The sequence below is a fragment of the Python bivittatus genome, unplaced genomic scaffold, assembly GCF_059951505.1.
Source record: "Python bivittatus isolate LINGU-HERP-01145 unplaced genomic scaffold, Pbiv_v1 ctg000080_np1212, whole genome shotgun sequence".
Taxonomy (NCBI): domain Eukaryota; kingdom Metazoa; phylum Chordata; class Lepidosauria; order Squamata; family Pythonidae; genus Python; species Python bivittatus.
In genome coordinates, this window is record NW_028277035.1 from 77,812,107 (window position 1) to 77,828,880 (window position 16,774).

The 16,774-nt window shown below is 43.5% G+C and overlaps 1 protein-coding gene and 1 pseudogene across 2 annotated transcripts in view; one reads left to right on the forward strand and one right to left on the reverse strand.

Annotated features, from left to right (window-relative positions):
- Positions 1–16,774, reverse strand: part of TAFA1 (TAFA chemokine like family member 1) — a 375,509-nt gene that overhangs the window by 227,331 nt on the left and 131,404 nt on the right. The window lies entirely within an intron of this gene.
- Positions 12,172–12,906, forward strand: LOC148216743 (uncharacterized; annotated as a pseudogene).

Here is a 16,774-nt window from a genome sequence, read left to right on the forward strand (position 1 = left end):
ACTAGTGGTTGTTCAAGTCTTTTGCAGCCCAGATACGGTAGTGTGACCTCAACACTCTGAAATGAATTCACAGACTTAAGATTGCCTTATCTCACCTATTATGATCTCTTAGCTCTGCCTACTTTACTCTGCCTACTTTTAACCACTCTGCTGTCTGATCCATCAGCTCTAGTTCTGTATACAGTGGAATTCTCCTTTGTCAACTATTTGAATAATATGAGTTAGATTCCAAGAAAATAAATAATCCCTAACTTGTGAATGAAGTGAGTATTTATTCAATGTTAACTGAAGGAGAACAGTAATGCCAAATCGCTACACATCTTAGAGAAAAGGAAGCCCTCATTGAAATTATAATTACCTTTCAGAAAACTGTTTTTACCTTTTGTTACTACATGCTCCATCTACTCTGAGACACAGAAAGCTCCCAGCTTTAACCGCAGCAGTGATTCATTATGGGAGTTGTTAAAACTGTCTTAATAGAGCAATTTCAGACTCCCTCTACTGTATCCTTAGCAGTCTTTTCTTTGACAAATTACCTGTTTTTAAGGATAAAGATATATTCCAAAGGGGGAAGTATTTATAGTTTTATGCAAGCATTTTGAAGCCAAGGCTGCCTCACCTACCTGAAACTATGAGTTTGTACTTTGTAGCTCTAGATTTTGTTAGCTGTCCCTATACTTGCAGCCAATGTCATCACTGTTGTTTATAAGTGTCCCTTTGGTTCTGCTAGACTGTCATGGAGATAGAAGGAATTAACCATTTATTTATTTAATGGATTTATAAGGCCACCCAATTCAAACAATGTGACTCTGGGCAGCATTATAAGATGTTCCAAAGGTCAGAAAGCATGAATGTGCTCCTTCCCCTATCAGCATGCCTTAATGCCACCAGAATGCTGGATCAATGTTAAAGGATCCTTTGCTTTCTTCTGCTTTCTTCATAGTCTTTCTATCATTTTTACAAACTTCTTAATTCTGGCCTTGTTTTAATTCATCAGCTAATCTGACAAATATGAAAATACCATGTTTGGAGATTAATACTTTTCCATGAATGCTGGTGCTAGGCAGAAAAATTATCTGGCATTATTTTCATCACTTCTTATTCAGTTTGATGAAATAAGAATGACACAGACCATTCGGATGAAATATAATATTCCTGCATTTATCTACCTGACGAAAAGGACAGTGCCTTTCATCGTACAATTACCTTTTCTGTGCTCTGCAGAGTGGCTGCAGAATGCCCAAAATTCCAGTAAACCCCAAGGGAGAGTATTATAAGGTTAATCTTTCATTTGGGGGGGTTCAGTTTCACTGTCATGGCAAAGTTCTTGGAGAATGATTCCTTTCCCTGGAGAAATTCAGAGAAATCCTCCATCAAATTTCTCTGCCCACAAATTGTATGGAGAATTTCAAAACAGCATTTGTGTCTGGTGTCAATCAATACAGAATGTGCTGTGTATTGGATACTGAAAAACATTATACAAATGCTATTTATCAGTCTCAAATATCACTACAAGTGGGTGAAGCTGTATTCATTTTTACAACTTTTTGAGTTAAACCTATATAAAAATATATACATTTTTGAACTCATTTCTCCTGTTGAATGCAAATAGGTATGCATTTACCTCATGCCAGATTACATTTGGTCAGGCTCTAGTTTCTAGTACAACCTCCCTGAAGGATTATTGTGAAGATGTCATTGGGGTGAGAACAGAGTTGTGTTGTCTGCTCTGCTTTGCATATTGTTCACATTTTTTTTTCAAGCAGAAGTTCATTTCTACACCAGTTTACATCATATTCATTCTTCTTAACTCAAAGGAATGTTGGGCAAAATAAATTATATAAAAAAGCTGAGAATGTATCTAGCCATCTGTATGCCCATCAGCAGGACAACTCTTTGAAAATGAAACAGAAAGGAACCATATCTGGGGCAGGAGAAGCCAGCAAAAGAAAGATTGAAAGAAAGCCTTAAAGACCCCACTGTTCTCCCAAGTCTTGGGTTGAGTGGTTGTCGTCCCCGCCAGGTTGTTTGAGGGTATGGGTGTGGTTAGCTATAGGTTCTTGTTTTTATTTATTTCTTATTTCTTTTATAATTATTGATTTTTATTCTGTTTGGTTTTATTGTACACCACCCAGAGTCAGTTTGGAGTTGGGTGGTGCCTAAATTGAATGGATTGAATTAAACTGAATTAAATTAAATTAAATTCAAAGATAGACAAAATTCTGGTTGGGGCTATGGAAAAAAACATTCCAGAAAAACTTTGCACTTTAGGGAATTTGTATAATGAAACCCTATGGAAAATATCACAACAAACTGTGGCAAATTCTTAAAGAGATGGGGGTACCAGACCATCTTACCTGTCTCCTGAGAAATCTGTATGCGGGCCAAGAAGCAACAGTTAGAACCAGTCACGGAACAACTGATTGGTTCAAAATAGGGAAAGGAGTACGACAAGGCTGTATACTGTCACCCTGCTTATTTAACCTATATGCAGAGTACATCATGAGAAATGCCAGGCTGGAAGAATCACAAGCCGGAATTAAGATTGCAGGGAGAATCATCAATAACCTCAGATATGCAGACGATACCACCCTAATGGCAGAAAGTGAAGAAGAACTAAAGAGCCTCTTGATGAGGGTGAAAGAGGAGAGTGCAAAAGCTGGCTTGAAACTCAACATTAAAAAAACTAAGATCGTGGCATCTGGACCCATCAATTCCTGGCAAATAGAAGGGGTAGAAATGGAAGCAGTAACAGACTTCATTTATTTGGGCTCCAAGATCACCGCAGATGGAGACTGCAGCCATGAAATTAAAAGACGCTTGCTCCTTGGGAGGAAAGTATGGCAAACCTAGATAGCATATTAAAAAGCAGAGACGTCACCTTGCCGACAAAGATCCGCATAGTCAAAGCTATGGTTTTTCCGGTAGTAATGTATGGCTGTGAGAGCTGGACCATCAAGAAGGCTGAGCGCCGAAGAATTGATGCCTTTGAACTGTGGTGCTGGAGAAGACTCTTAAGAGTCCCCTGGGGGACTGTTAGGAGGTCAAACCAGTCAATCTTAAAGGAAATCAACCCTGATTGCTCATTGGAAGGACTGATAATGAAGCTCAAGCTCAGATACTTTGGTCACCTAATGCGAAGAGAGGACTCTTTGGAAAAGACCCTGATGCTAGGAAAGATTGAAGGCAAAAGGAGAAGAGGACGGCAGAGGATGAGATGGTTAGATAGCATCACTGAAGCAATGAGCATGAAACTGAGCAAACTCAGGGAGGCAGTGAAGGACAGGAAGGCCTGGCGCAATGTGGTTCATGGGGTCACAAAGAGTCGGACACGACTTAACGACTGAACAACAACAACAACATGGAAAATATGGATTTGCAATGGCTTGAAATGCTGCCGACTGGTCCATTCTAAGTTGTCTTCCCTCCTGGTCATGTGACCCAAAATAGTAGGTCTGCAGTCTACTTTGTGCTTCCTGGTACACATGTATACACGCAGATGCAACATGAGAGAGAAGGACAGAAACACACACAGAGGCAACATTTATATATACACCCTTAGACCTCTCTCACGCATATCTACACATCCTGATTAGTCCCTAGAGAGAAACTGTACACACACACACTCACATACACACACCCACACCCACACAGAGTTCACAATATTTCATTACACAGGAGAAAATACAAACACATCTTAAGGCCATTACTGATAAAGGGGTTGGAAAGAATTCCAAAAGGCATGCTCTGCACACTTTTCCTACATTATTTTAAGTTGGACAGAAAATATACATGCATTTTATCATATAATCTCTGAAATATATGTGTGGGGGGGGGGGGGAAGAAAAAGCCATTTTTTAAAATAAGTGATTTTTGACATGCTGCTTTCCCCAAAGTACAAATTTTTGTTTGTATCTTTTGATCAAAGAACTGTATTACAAAACTGGGGGACAGGGTCTAACACAAAGATAATTGCATTAAAATGTGATTTCTTTATCCATCCCTAGTTGGGAATCATATGATCTGAATTGGTGTCTTTCGAAGAAAAATAAGTTAAAGAAATGCTTGCAACACTTCTTTAATATATCCTAAGAACTTCAAGGACTGGTGAACATAGCTGGATCTAAGATCATTGCTAACTTTGTTTCTGAAATCTCCAAAAGAGAAGCCAATGTTCATTTGAGATAAATTTGAATTACCTGTTGCTTTATTATATGTTTGTTACATGAGGGCCAATTAAAAATATAATCTAGGGAAGAGCACATGCACATGTGACATACGATATTACATATAATCTAACAGTGGGTTATAATGATGCACAACCATAAATATAATAATAGCACAAACTACAGTAATGATCTAGTCTTCATTTCTGATTGCTCTTACTTCAAGAATCTCTCTTTAACAGTGATATTGTGGCATGGATTTTAATGTTAGAACTGTTTCATTTTAAGACAGCTGACAGTTTGGGAATTGAAATTTTTTAAGGATAGATGAATATATCAGTGTTTAAATTTTCCACATGCTCAGTTATAAATGTTCGCATTGTTCTGTGAATAATCATCACAGACTGGCTTTTGCTGGGAGAGTGTGGTGTATAGATTTGATAAATGTAAAAAGGAGGAATATTTACATTCACGTTTAGTTTCCTATTATATGTATTTTGTTGCCTCTTTCCCTCATACATGTCTTTTGGTTTATACCATTTCCTGATATGTCCATTTTTATTCACAATTTATGGACCAAGAACTGCATGGCCAAATGAGGAAGCACCAAAATATAATCCCAAAAGTATGTTTCTAATCCACTGGGAAGTTTGAACAGAGTTAATCTGCTAAAAAATATGAATCAAACAAAATTGCATGATATCCCTAGCATTCATGACTTTTCTTTTGTATGCTCTCTCCCTAGAACTCATTTTCCATGTGGGTTACACAATCATGTTCAGCCGGTCAGAAATTTGGAAAAGGTGGGAAATGTAAAAACTATGAAAAAAGGAAAGCTGAAACTCACTTCATATCTTCATGTCTCTTCCCTGTGATAGGATGACTGGCAACCTGTTCCAATTTTATGAAAACTTGGGAGATATAAAATGCAGCCATAAGAAAAGATGCTTAAGAATCCTTTCCATTGTGAGGTAATCTATCACGTTTTGAAGCTCAGAAATTAGCTCAGATTCATAGATATTGTTTTCCATTGCTTGAATCCAATCACTTGAATCTGTTGCAAGGGTTTGCTCTTTGTTCTTGTTTAAGATATTATATTTATTTTCAGGAAATCCAGTGTGGTGTGTTGATTAAGGTGCTTGACTGGGAACAGGGAAACCCAAGTTTTATTCCTCCCTTAGATAAAGAAGTTGGCTAGGACAGTCACTCTCTCTTTCATGAAGTAAAAAAAACCCCACAACCTATCTACCCACCTGGGTTAGATCAGCATGGTATTCTAAAATCCATAACCTTCAATAAAGAAGCCTTCATCCTGGAATGGATTGATTCAGATTGATGATGATATATTTTTTAAAAAAATACTTTAACATACATATGCATTACACTATTGCTTTTCATTGTAAGCATTATGTAAACCACAGTAATACTGTATATCGCTGATATTAGATCCTGGTAGTACCACATGAGACACGTTTATTTTGAATTCCACTCACTCTGCTGTTTTCTTTGGTCATTCCTCTTTGCCCACAAAGAATTGATTCTTTGCTCATTCCTCTTTGCCCACTTCCAAATCAACTTTTTATTTTCATCAAAATTGCTCTGCAATTCCTCTTCATCTTTTAATCTTAATGTTCCTCACTCTCTGGGCTACATTTGGGGCAACTATGATTTTCTCTATGCAAATTATACAATATCTTTCATCCTCATTTTTTGCAGCACTCCTTCTTTTATATGCAGGTGCTCTTCAGCTATTTCTCATGACCCTCCAGAGGAGTGATAAGCATATTCTTTTGCAACCTGATCAAGCTTGCCTTGGCTAAGCTGGAACATTGTCAAAAATTGTTTGCTCCTCCCTTTGGCTGCTAAAGCCTGCAGCGAGTGGGTTTGGTGCTACAAAGTTCCAGAAACACGGATATAGATTTAACCCCCCCCCCCCACTATACTATTAAAAGTAAGCAATGCAATTCTTGCCAAACCCTAATTCCAATGAATTTTTTTTATTCATGAGAGCAAGACTGCACAAATTCTAGGGTATAATGGTACCACAAAGTTTAAGAACTCTGTCTTATATGCATTTTCTCAATTACATTATTCTACCAAGTATGCTTTTTGATATTTCCCATTTGTGTAAGTCCACATACATCTGTGGCAATCTATAACATAATTCCTTTCACACTGTTCCTACCCCTTTCACATCCTCTTTCCTTCCTTACTTTTCAGTTCTTCAACTTTTACTTCAGTTTCTTTTACATCTTTTCTTTCCCTTTTTTTAATGTCTATTTTTTCCTAAGATCCACACTTGACATGGCCAAAAAATTATCTGTTCTACTTTTATCACTTTTTATCCTTCACTAATTAGCTCAGTATTTTACCACAGATAGCATGCTTTAGATTTATATTCATTTCTTCATGCTGTGTATCAATGAATAGACTTATCAAAGTTGAGTCTTTTCAATTCTCAATCATTCTTGAGTCCACTCCACAAGATCAGACCACTTTTTTTCAAATATATTATGTTCCTTCCTCTTCCTGTTAGTTACAGTGGTTAAGGTGTTAGACCGACACTTAGGAGACCTAAGTTCTCGTCTGCCCTTAGCCATGGATGCTCATTGGCTGACTTGGGGCCAGTCACTCTGTCTCAGCCCAATTTACCTTACAGGGTTGCCGCTGTGAGGGAATACAGAAGAGAGCACTATGCATATTGCCTTATGCTCCTGAACAAACTGATGAGATATAAAACACAAACACAAACAAAACCTTCCTTCCTTCCTTCCTTCCTTCCTTCCTTCCTTCCTTCCTTCCTTCCTTCCTTCCTTCCTTCCTTCCTTCCTTCCTTCCTTCCTTCCTTCCTCCCTCCCTCCCTCCCTCCCTCCCTCCCTCCCTCCCTCCTATTACATTCCAAGTTCCAATCTTCTGTATCCCATGGTTGTCCCCTGAATGTTGACCTCTGCTATTCCTGCTCATTGTGGCTTTGGTCAATCAAAGTTTTCACGTTCTGCTTTTTAGTGATGCAGGAAGGTGCTATTCTATGCAAGCTAGGAGCTTTAATCTAGAGATTATCTTTCAAGTCAACCTACTGTTGCCTACATCCCACCAACTGGAAGGTGCATGCATCACATTAATGCCCACCCCGGATGCATCAGACTTTAAATTGTATCCAAACCTAATCTTATTAGCACAGGAAAGATCAATCGTTCTATCTGTAAATGTGAAATGGAATGTATCATATAATTCCTAGGTACTATGTTTGTTATATTACTTAATATCAACCACTACTTGCTGCTTTGAGAAAAATGTTTTCTCCATCTGTTTGGGGAGCACATTTCAGAGGGAGATAATTTTGAGCAGTACTTGTCAAATAAAGTTAGATTTAGTGCAACAACACTGCTAGTGATAAAGGGAAAACACAGATATTTCCTTCTTTATAATTAGATGTTTCCATTGGTATCTTCAGTAAAGCCATGATACAAAGGGAAACACATATCTTGCCTGAAAGGGGCATTGCAGTTCCTGAAATTTGTCTTGCCCTTCTGGGGGTAGCAAATGCACCAGAGAGCCCTGTACTACTGATTGAACTGTCATAAATCCATCAGCTAAAAATGTGAGAGAATGTTTATATATCCCCTGTTGCTTATGGTTATATTTTCACACTTCACATTGGAAAAGGAACTGTGAAAAGTGATGCTCTGGAAAAGAAGGCACTTTCACATTAGACACGAACAAAACTGTTAAATATGCACGGTCATCGTGCAAGGAGACAGCGCTGGGGAAGACATGCAAACTCTGCTTTCCCTCTGCCTCCATCACCATTTTCATCACCTTCCACATATACAGAAAGATTTTCTACAGTACAGGACCTTCCTTGTCCATAGCATCTCCTCCCAGGAAGTAAAACCCTGGCAAGTTTGCTGCAAGCACCCCCCTCCACCCCAGAAGGATATCTGCACTTGATTGGGTGGGCTTAATCAACTTTCCAAGTCTAACTTCTGTGCCAGGACCAATACATGCACGCCACGTCCTGCCCAATATCTGAGAGCACTGCTAAGTCCCCCTGCTATCCATGAAGAACATAAAGGAATGTTTCTGCTTCACTTTGTTCTTCTTTGGCTAGAGGTAGGCACCTATTTGAGACGGATGGATCACCCTTCCTACAGTGTCTCTTGTAAAATGTTGTTCAAGGCCATTTGGATTGTTAATATCTCCTCCTTGGGCATGTGGATCTCTCCTTATTTTTCAGTGGTCACATTTTTGCCTTGAATCCCACTTGAGGGATACTTATCCATTCAAATTTGCTATTTAAAAAAAAAAAAATTAAGGGATGAGATTCTTTTCATTTCTCTCTCACTCTCTTATTCCTGCACACCTTAATACACACAAAGTATGAGACAAATCATAAAATTGTTACTGTTGTTTAAATAAACCTCAAAAGATCGCCAGCAAATGCCAGGCACGGCTGCTGCACTAAGGAGGAAGATTGTGGGTTTGACCCCTCTACTCCTGGGATTTTTGCCACCTCCTAAGGTGAACTGGGTGTGAAGACCTTGGAGGGGTTCTCCCCTCGGATGGATCGCCTCGAGCGCAACCCCTGGGACAGAGCAGCAGAGCATGGTGGAGAGCACGGTGGAAAGCAGCAACACCGGGCGAGCAGTGAGCTCACCTGGACTCACTGCAGCTTGCTGCGCCCCACAGTGGCCACATTGTCTTGAGGCTCGCCACAGGCCTGGGCAAGCTGTGGTGCAGTTTCGGTGTGGGGCATTGGCCCCCATCGATCCCCAGAGCAGGACGGGGAGCTCTGCTGGGCCCTGGCATGGGTGGCGATCCTCGATGAGCCCTGGGTTGGTGTGATGGGCCCTGGGGAGTCCCGGTGCATTGTGGCAAGCCCAATGAGTTTTGGAGTGGTGCGGAGAGTCCTGATGGGCCCTGGTGTGGCCAGCGACCTGCAGTGAGCCTCAAGACGTGGCCCCTGTGGGGCGCAGCGAGCTGCAGTGAGTCCAGATGAACCCTGGCGCGGCATGGCAAGCTCCAGTGACCCACAGCACGATGCGATGAACTCTGGTGGGACCCAGCATGGCATTTCCAGCCCCAGGCCCATTGGGCCCAGCGGTACAATGGATTCTAGGCCTAGCAGGCTCAGCAGGCCCCAGTGAGCCCAGTATGGTGTGGCGAACTCCAGCAGACCCCGATGTGGGGTGGTTGTCCGACTGTGGAGGAAGATCATTCAGTTTTGGAGGAACAGTTGGGCACCGGGGGAGGGGGCAGACAGCATATTAATTAACAACTCATGTTTTCAAGAGGGGTGAACTGGGGTTTCAGTATCTAACCACCCCTACTTAATCCCAACCAGTGCCTGTGGAGAGTTGTAGGGTCCCTCCAGTGTGAATCTGGGATTCCCTCCTGGTAGTGAGAGTCTGGAAGGGAGTCTGGGAATGTATGAGGATGTGAGGATCCACCTCCTGGGTGAGAGACAGGAGGTGTGAGTGAGTGCATGGGATGCCTGCCCTGCTGACTAGTGAGAGAGGTCATGCAGGGGGGCAGATTGAGACTGCAGTGTGAGGTTTGGTGGGGGGTGGGTCCCAGCCGGCGGCGAGAGCGTGAGCTGGTGTGCGGGTGGGATCTTCCCTCACCTGGGAATGTCTGGTTTTGAATGTGGATGTCTGATTGGATGGAGGGATTTTTACCCTAGATCAGGCACCCCGAAGGCCCAGGATTGGAGGTATTTGGGCCTGGAACCCCTGGGGACTATGCGGTGGGCTATACTATCGAGGTGGTGACGGGGTAGGGGATGATATGGCAGGAGCTGGAGGGCAGGCCATCTTCGGGGAAGACGCCTCCAGTGTGTTACCGGTGGTGTGTTCTGGCCCTCCTTGCTCGCTCCGAGGCCCCGGTCAGCAAGTTCATAGGGGCCCTGGCCCCTGGCTGCTGCTGCTTAATGCCAGGTTGGTAAAAAACAGGCCCCCCTCATATGTGACTTGATCACCGAGGAGCGGGCAGACCTGGCATGTATTACTGAGACCTGGCTGGGGCCTGAGGGGGGGTGCCCCTCTCCGAAATGTGCCCAGCTAGGTTCACAGTGTGGCACCAGCTGAGATGCCAGGGCAGGGGTGGAGGGGTGGCTGTCATCATCCAAGAGTCTCTGGTGGCCTTCAAGGGCATTGCTCCACAAGTCTGTGACTGTGAGACACTGTTCCTTAGGTTGGGCTCCCGCGAATAGTTGGGAGTGTTGCTACTGGACCAGCCTCCCTGCGGCTTGGCAACCTCCCTGCCTGAGCTGCTGGAGGCCATCTCAGGGCTGGTGGTGGAGTTCCTCAGAGTTATGGTTCTGGGGGACTTCAACTTGCTGTCCCTGGGACGGACCCTGGAGGTGGGTCAGGAGTTCATGGCTATCATGGCAGCCATGGGCCTGTCTCAAATTGTACAGGACCCAACCTGAGACAGTGTCCACATGCCGGATTTGGTCTTCTTGTCAGAGCAATGGCAAAGTGATCTGAGGGGAGATTTACAGCTTTCCCTGTTGTCATGGTCAGATCACGTCCTGGTGACCCTGAGTTTCTCCTATGCCACCCCACTCCACAGGGAGGCAGGACCCATGTGATTGGTCCACCCCTGGCACTTGAGGGACCTGTCAGGGTTTCAGAGGGAGTTGGGGGGTATTTCTGAGGATCTGCTGCATGGTCCAACAGAGGCCTTGGCTGCTGCTTGGAATAGGGAGGCAGCCGGGGCCTTGGACAGGATCACACCTATGCAACCTCTCTTGCTACATTGGCCCCGACACTCCCCATGGTTTACGGAGGAGTTGAGGGTGCTGAAGAGGGTCAAGAGATGTCTAGAGTGCCACTGGAGGAAGACAAAGACCGAATCTGACCGAACACAGGTTAGAGCCACTGTCAAGGCCTACATTGTGGTGATAAGACCAGCGAAGCACCAATACTTCTCTGCCCTTATCACGTCCGCAGAGTGCCACCCGGCGGCCCTGTTTGGGATCACTAGATCCCTCCTTGGTAGGGGGGATCTGGGGATTCATTTGCAGGGCCGCATGGAGGAAGTTTCAGAGCATCTGCAGGATAAAATCTCTCGGATTTGTTCCAAGTTAGACTCCGAGTGTGGCGCAGGGTCTGGGGAGATACTTACCCAGTTATCTGGGAACAGTTTGATCCTGTTGTTCCTGAGGAAGTGGACGGGATCCTCCAGACTGTGAAGGCCACCACTTGTCATCTGGACCCGTGCCCCTCCTGGCTGGTGAAAGCAGCTCGGGAGGTGACATGTGGTTGGATCCAGGCAATAGTTAATAATACATCCTTGTGGGAGGGAGTGTTTCCAGCTGCCTTTAAAGAGGCATAGGTGCACCCCCTCCTCAAGAAACCCTCCCTGGATCCTTCTGTACTGGACAATTTCCATCCAGTCTCCCAGCTCCCCTTTTTGGGGAAGGTGGTTAAGAAAGTGGTGGCATCACAACTTCAAAGGGTTCTGGAGGAAATGGATTATCTGGACCCTTTTCAGTCAGGTTTCAGGCCTGTTATGGAATGGAAACAGCATTGGTCTCACTTATGGATGATCTCTGGTGGGAGCAGGATGGTGGAAGTGCGACCATCCTTGCTGTCCTTGGTCTCTCAGTGGCTTTCGATACTGTTGACCATGGTATCCTGTTGGGACGACTCAGGGAATTGGGGGTGGGTGGCACGGTCTTGTGCCCGTTCACCTCCTTTCTTCAGGGCCAATCCCAATCGGTGGTGTTAGGGAGCGAGAGGTCCCATCCTCGGCCCCTCCTTTGTGGGATGCCACAGGGTTCAGTTCTCTCTTTTCAACATCTACATGAAATCGTTGGGTGAGATCATCCCCCATCATGGGATGAGGTATCATCAGTATGCTGATCATCATTGATCATCATACTCAATTATACATCTCCATCCCAGGTGAGGTAAGTGATTCTGTGACCACCCTCTTGAGTTGCCTGGAGGCTGTCAGAGTCTGGATGGGGAACAACAAGCTTCAGCTGAACCCTGGTAAGATGGAGTGTCTGTGGTTTAATGGCTCCTCTGTATCTGGGACTTTGTCATATTTGGTGCTGGGTGGGGTAGCACTGCCCCAGACAGACCCAGTGCATAATCTGGGGGTCCTCCTGGACTCATGGCTCCTGCTCAAAGAGCAGGTGGCAGCCATGGCCAGGAGGGCTCTTGCACAACTTCACGTTGTGCATCAGTTACTCCCTTTCCTGGATCCGGATGCCCTTTGAACAGTCACTCATGCCCTTCTTATCTCCCAGAAAGACCACTGCAATGAGCTGTACATGGGGCCACCCTTGAAGAGTATCTGGGAGCTTCAGCTGGTCCAGAATGCAGCCGCATGAGCTATTTTTGGGGCTTGAAGAAGGACCCACATAAAACTGTTGCTCTGCGAGCTGCATTGGGTACTGGTTTGCTTCCGGGTCCAATTCAAGGGGTGGGTTATCACCTTTAAAGCCCTACATGGCATGGGACCAGGTTACCTGAGGGGCCACCTCTTCCCTATGATTTCAATCCATCCCACCTGATCACACAGAGAGGGCATGCTTCGGACCCCCTCGGCAAAAGAGCTCCAACTAGCAGGGTCCAGAAGGCAGGCCTTCTCTGCTGAAGCCCCCGCCCTTTGAAATACCTTGCCCCCAGAGGTGAGATTGGCCCCCTCACTCCTGGCCTTCCAGAGGTATTTGAAGACCTGGCTCTGCCATCTAGCCTGGGGTGGAGAGGGAAGTCATCAAGTGTGAGGTTGGCTAGCCCCTTAGAGTCCTGGCATTGCTGCCCTGAACCATCAGCCTCCTGAACTTTTTCCTTCAACTTTTGTAACTGTGTATATAGGCTTTTAATTGTATCGCCAACATTCGCTGGATCATGGAGAAAGCACAAGAGTTCCAGAAAAACATCTACTTCTGCTTCATTGACTATGCAAAAGCCTTTGATTGTGTGGATCACAACAAACTGTGGCAAATCCTTAAAGAGATGGGGGTACCAGACCATCTTGCCTGTCTCCTGAGAAATCTGTATGTGAGCCAAGAAGCAACAGTTAGAACTGGTCATGGAACAATTGGTTGGTTCAAAATAGGGAAAGGAGTACGACAAGGCTGTATACTGTCACCCTGCTTATTTAACCTATATGCAGAGTACATCATGAGAAATGCCAGGCTGGAAGAATCACAAGCCGGAATTAAGATTGCAGGGAGAAACATCAACAACCAGCAGTAACAGACTTCATTTATTTGGGGTCCAAGATCACCACAGATGGAGACTGCAGCCATGAAATTAAAACATGCTTGCTCCTTGGGAGGAAAGCTATGGCAAACCTAGATAGCATATTAAAAAGCAGAGACATCACCTTGCCGACAGAGATCTGCATAGTCAAAGCTATGGTTTTTCCAGTAGTAATGTATGGCTGTGGGAGCTGGACCATAAATAAGGCTGAGCACCAAAGAACTGATGCCTTTGGACTGTAGTGCTGGAGAAGACTCTTAAGAGTCCCCTGGACTGCTAGGAGGTCAAACTAGTCGATCTTAAAGGAAATCAACCCTGATTGCTCATTGGAAGGACTGATAATGAAGCTCAAGCTCAGATACTTTGGTCACCTAATGCGAAGAGAGGACTCTTTGGAAAAGACCCTGATGCTGGGAAACATTGAAGGCAAAAGGAGAAGAGGACGGCAGAGGATGAGATGGTGAGATAGCATCACTGAAGCAATGAGCATGAAACTGAGCAAACTCAGGGAGGCAGTGAAGGACAGGAGGGCCTGGCACGATATGGTTCATGGGGTCACGAAGAGTTGGACACAACTTAATGACTGAACAACAACAATTTATTGTTTTTATTGAGTTGTGAGCCACCCAGAGTTCCCCATTGGGGGGAAATGGGTGGGGATAAATTTAATAAATAAATAAATTCTGCAGAAGGAATCAGTGTTAGGGCTAGGATAACAATGAGAGCTTTGGGGCAGCATCAAAAATTGTCTCCTTTCAAAGGGTTCTTGAAAATAGGAATACCTAAATACCTTGGGAATAAAACGGTACCTTGAAAACTTACTGAATAAATACCTAAAACTCACTGAACAAAAGCAATCCGTGACCTGAACAGCTGAGATCATGGTGGTAGCAGATTCAGGAAACATTGCCTTCATGCACATGTTCTCAATGACACCATCAAATAATCTGATCTGATTGGCTATCTGCATTATGAGGTCATCTTTGATTGTCTGGATGAGTAAACAAAGAAAAAAAAGCATGCCATTCTTTAAAGAAAGCAAAAATGTTATAAGGAGAAAAAAACAATGTAATGCAACAGTTTTTAAGAGAAGGAAGGGGATGATAATAATGGTGATGGTTTTCTCCTCACCTCAAAACTTCTCTTTTTTTTCCTCCAGACCTATATTTAAAGATGTATACTCGACTATGCATTTTGATTGGTCAATCACACCCTATATAAAAGGTGGAATTCTTTTTAAATTTTACAGGGAGATTTCTACGGGTATTTATGTCAGTTAATCCCAGTTTAGACCTGACGCTGATGTTCCCCTATGAAACTCAGGACTCCATTTGATCCCAGTCCTGCCCAGAAGGCCTATTTGGAACAACCACCATTGTGTGCTCTACATATACATAAAGAAGCAGAGTCCGTGACTTGAAACCTCTTTTATGAATCACATTATTAATCATTCCAGCAGGGCTCCCTGTATGGTGCTAATTTAAGAGAAGTGACAATACAAGAGGAGCACTTATTGCAATTACTGGCAATTACAGACTGCAGTTTAGCTGGCCAGTTTCACAGTCGCTGGCGCTGCATACATTGTGGCTGTAATTGAATAGAAGTTCTAATTGCTTTTCCAACTCAATGGTGGGTTGGCCTTATTCCGGAGGGGTTTCTAACAGAGAGGGGTACCCAAACAAGCACATCTCATTGGTGCAAATCTTTGGCTCTACATAACATAGCTAGGAGGTATCTCTATCATATCTTTAAAAGAAGCAATTTAGGTATGTTTAAGTTGTTCTTAACTCTTACAGCTCTGTGTACTCTGTGTAACCAGAAGTAAATCTAAATATAAGAAGACCAATATTTTGATCCTATTTCCATTTTGTTGTTGTTGTTCATTCGTTAAGTCGTGTCCGATTCTTCGTGATCCCATGAACCACACCGCACCAGGCCTTCCTGTCCTTCACTGCCTCCCTGAGTTTGCTCAGTTTCATGCTCATTGCTTCGGTGATGCTATCTAACCATCTCATCCTCTGCCGTCCCCTTCTCCTTTTGCCTTCAATCTTTCCCAGCATCAGGGTCTTTTCCAAAGAGTCCTCTCTTCGCATTAGGTGACCAAAGTATCTGAGCTTGAGCTTCATTATCAATCCTTCCAATGAGCAATCAGGGTTGATTTCCTTTAAGATTGACTGGTTTGACCTCCTAGCAGTCCAGGGGACTCTTAAGAGTCTTCTCCAGCACCACAGTTCAAAGGCATCAATTCTTCGGTGCTCAGCCTTCTTTATGGTCCAGACAATTTTGGAGATCCCATGCTTATTCATAATGAGACCTGATGTGTAGCTAAATATAAGGTGTGTTCTGGGGTCTGCAAAATTAATAATGTAGCAGAAAAAAAGAGTATGTGTAGCTAAATGAAAGAGAGAAATTCAGGGATAAACCCACTGTAAAAATTCACTTTAATTGACATTCATATGTGATAGTTTCAAAAACTGGTGCAAACCTATTTTTTGACCCAAGAAACAAAAGTGCAGAGACTCAATGGTTGGGATTAAGTGGTGTTTTTGACCAGAGGGAAGGATATTAGCAACCTGCATTACATCTGCCTTGTTGGTAAAGTTAAATTTAAGACTGGAAAGAGGCTTTCCCCGTATCCAGGTATAATAGGTTTGGGCTGGATTGCCAATGAATCAGTTGTCTTTTTTCTAGAATGTTTTCCACATTTCAAAGGTGTGAAAATGTTACATCAGTACTGGCTCTCCCCATTAACTTGTTGGGGAAAAGCCAATGGCAGGAGACCAGTTTCTTGCTAAGTCTTGCTTTCAGCATCCATTATGTCGGAAGAGGTTCTTAGATCAGCACTGCCTCAGCAGGAATCACTCTTTGTAATGCTATATCACACTCATTCTCCCTGAGGAACAGCCAGTGCTACTGCTACAGGAAAGAAAAAGGGTTCCAAGGCTATGGCATCATTTTGAAAGCCCAATGAAATTTTAGTAACCTCTTACAGCTCTGCTCCCTGGCTTCTCAATTTACACTGAAATAACGATGAACTGTAAATTGCAGGAAGATGTTGGCAAAATATATCTATATTTAAAGATATCCCAATTCTGGAATGTTTCAGCCTCTTATTGTTGCTTTCATCATCATCATCACCACCACCACCACCATCATCATTTCTGAATCTGAGGGTGACTTTATCTTTTAAACCCTGTATTATATTTTCTCAAACTGTATTAGTATGTTTTGATGGATCCATTTGGTTATAGTTGCATCATCATCATCATCATCATCATCATCATCATCGTTTTATTGCCAAGAAATGTTGCTCCATGTGGCATTTAATAAATGATTAATGTAATACAACATTGTAATTATTAAGGCAGGTAATCTGTCAGGATTAAA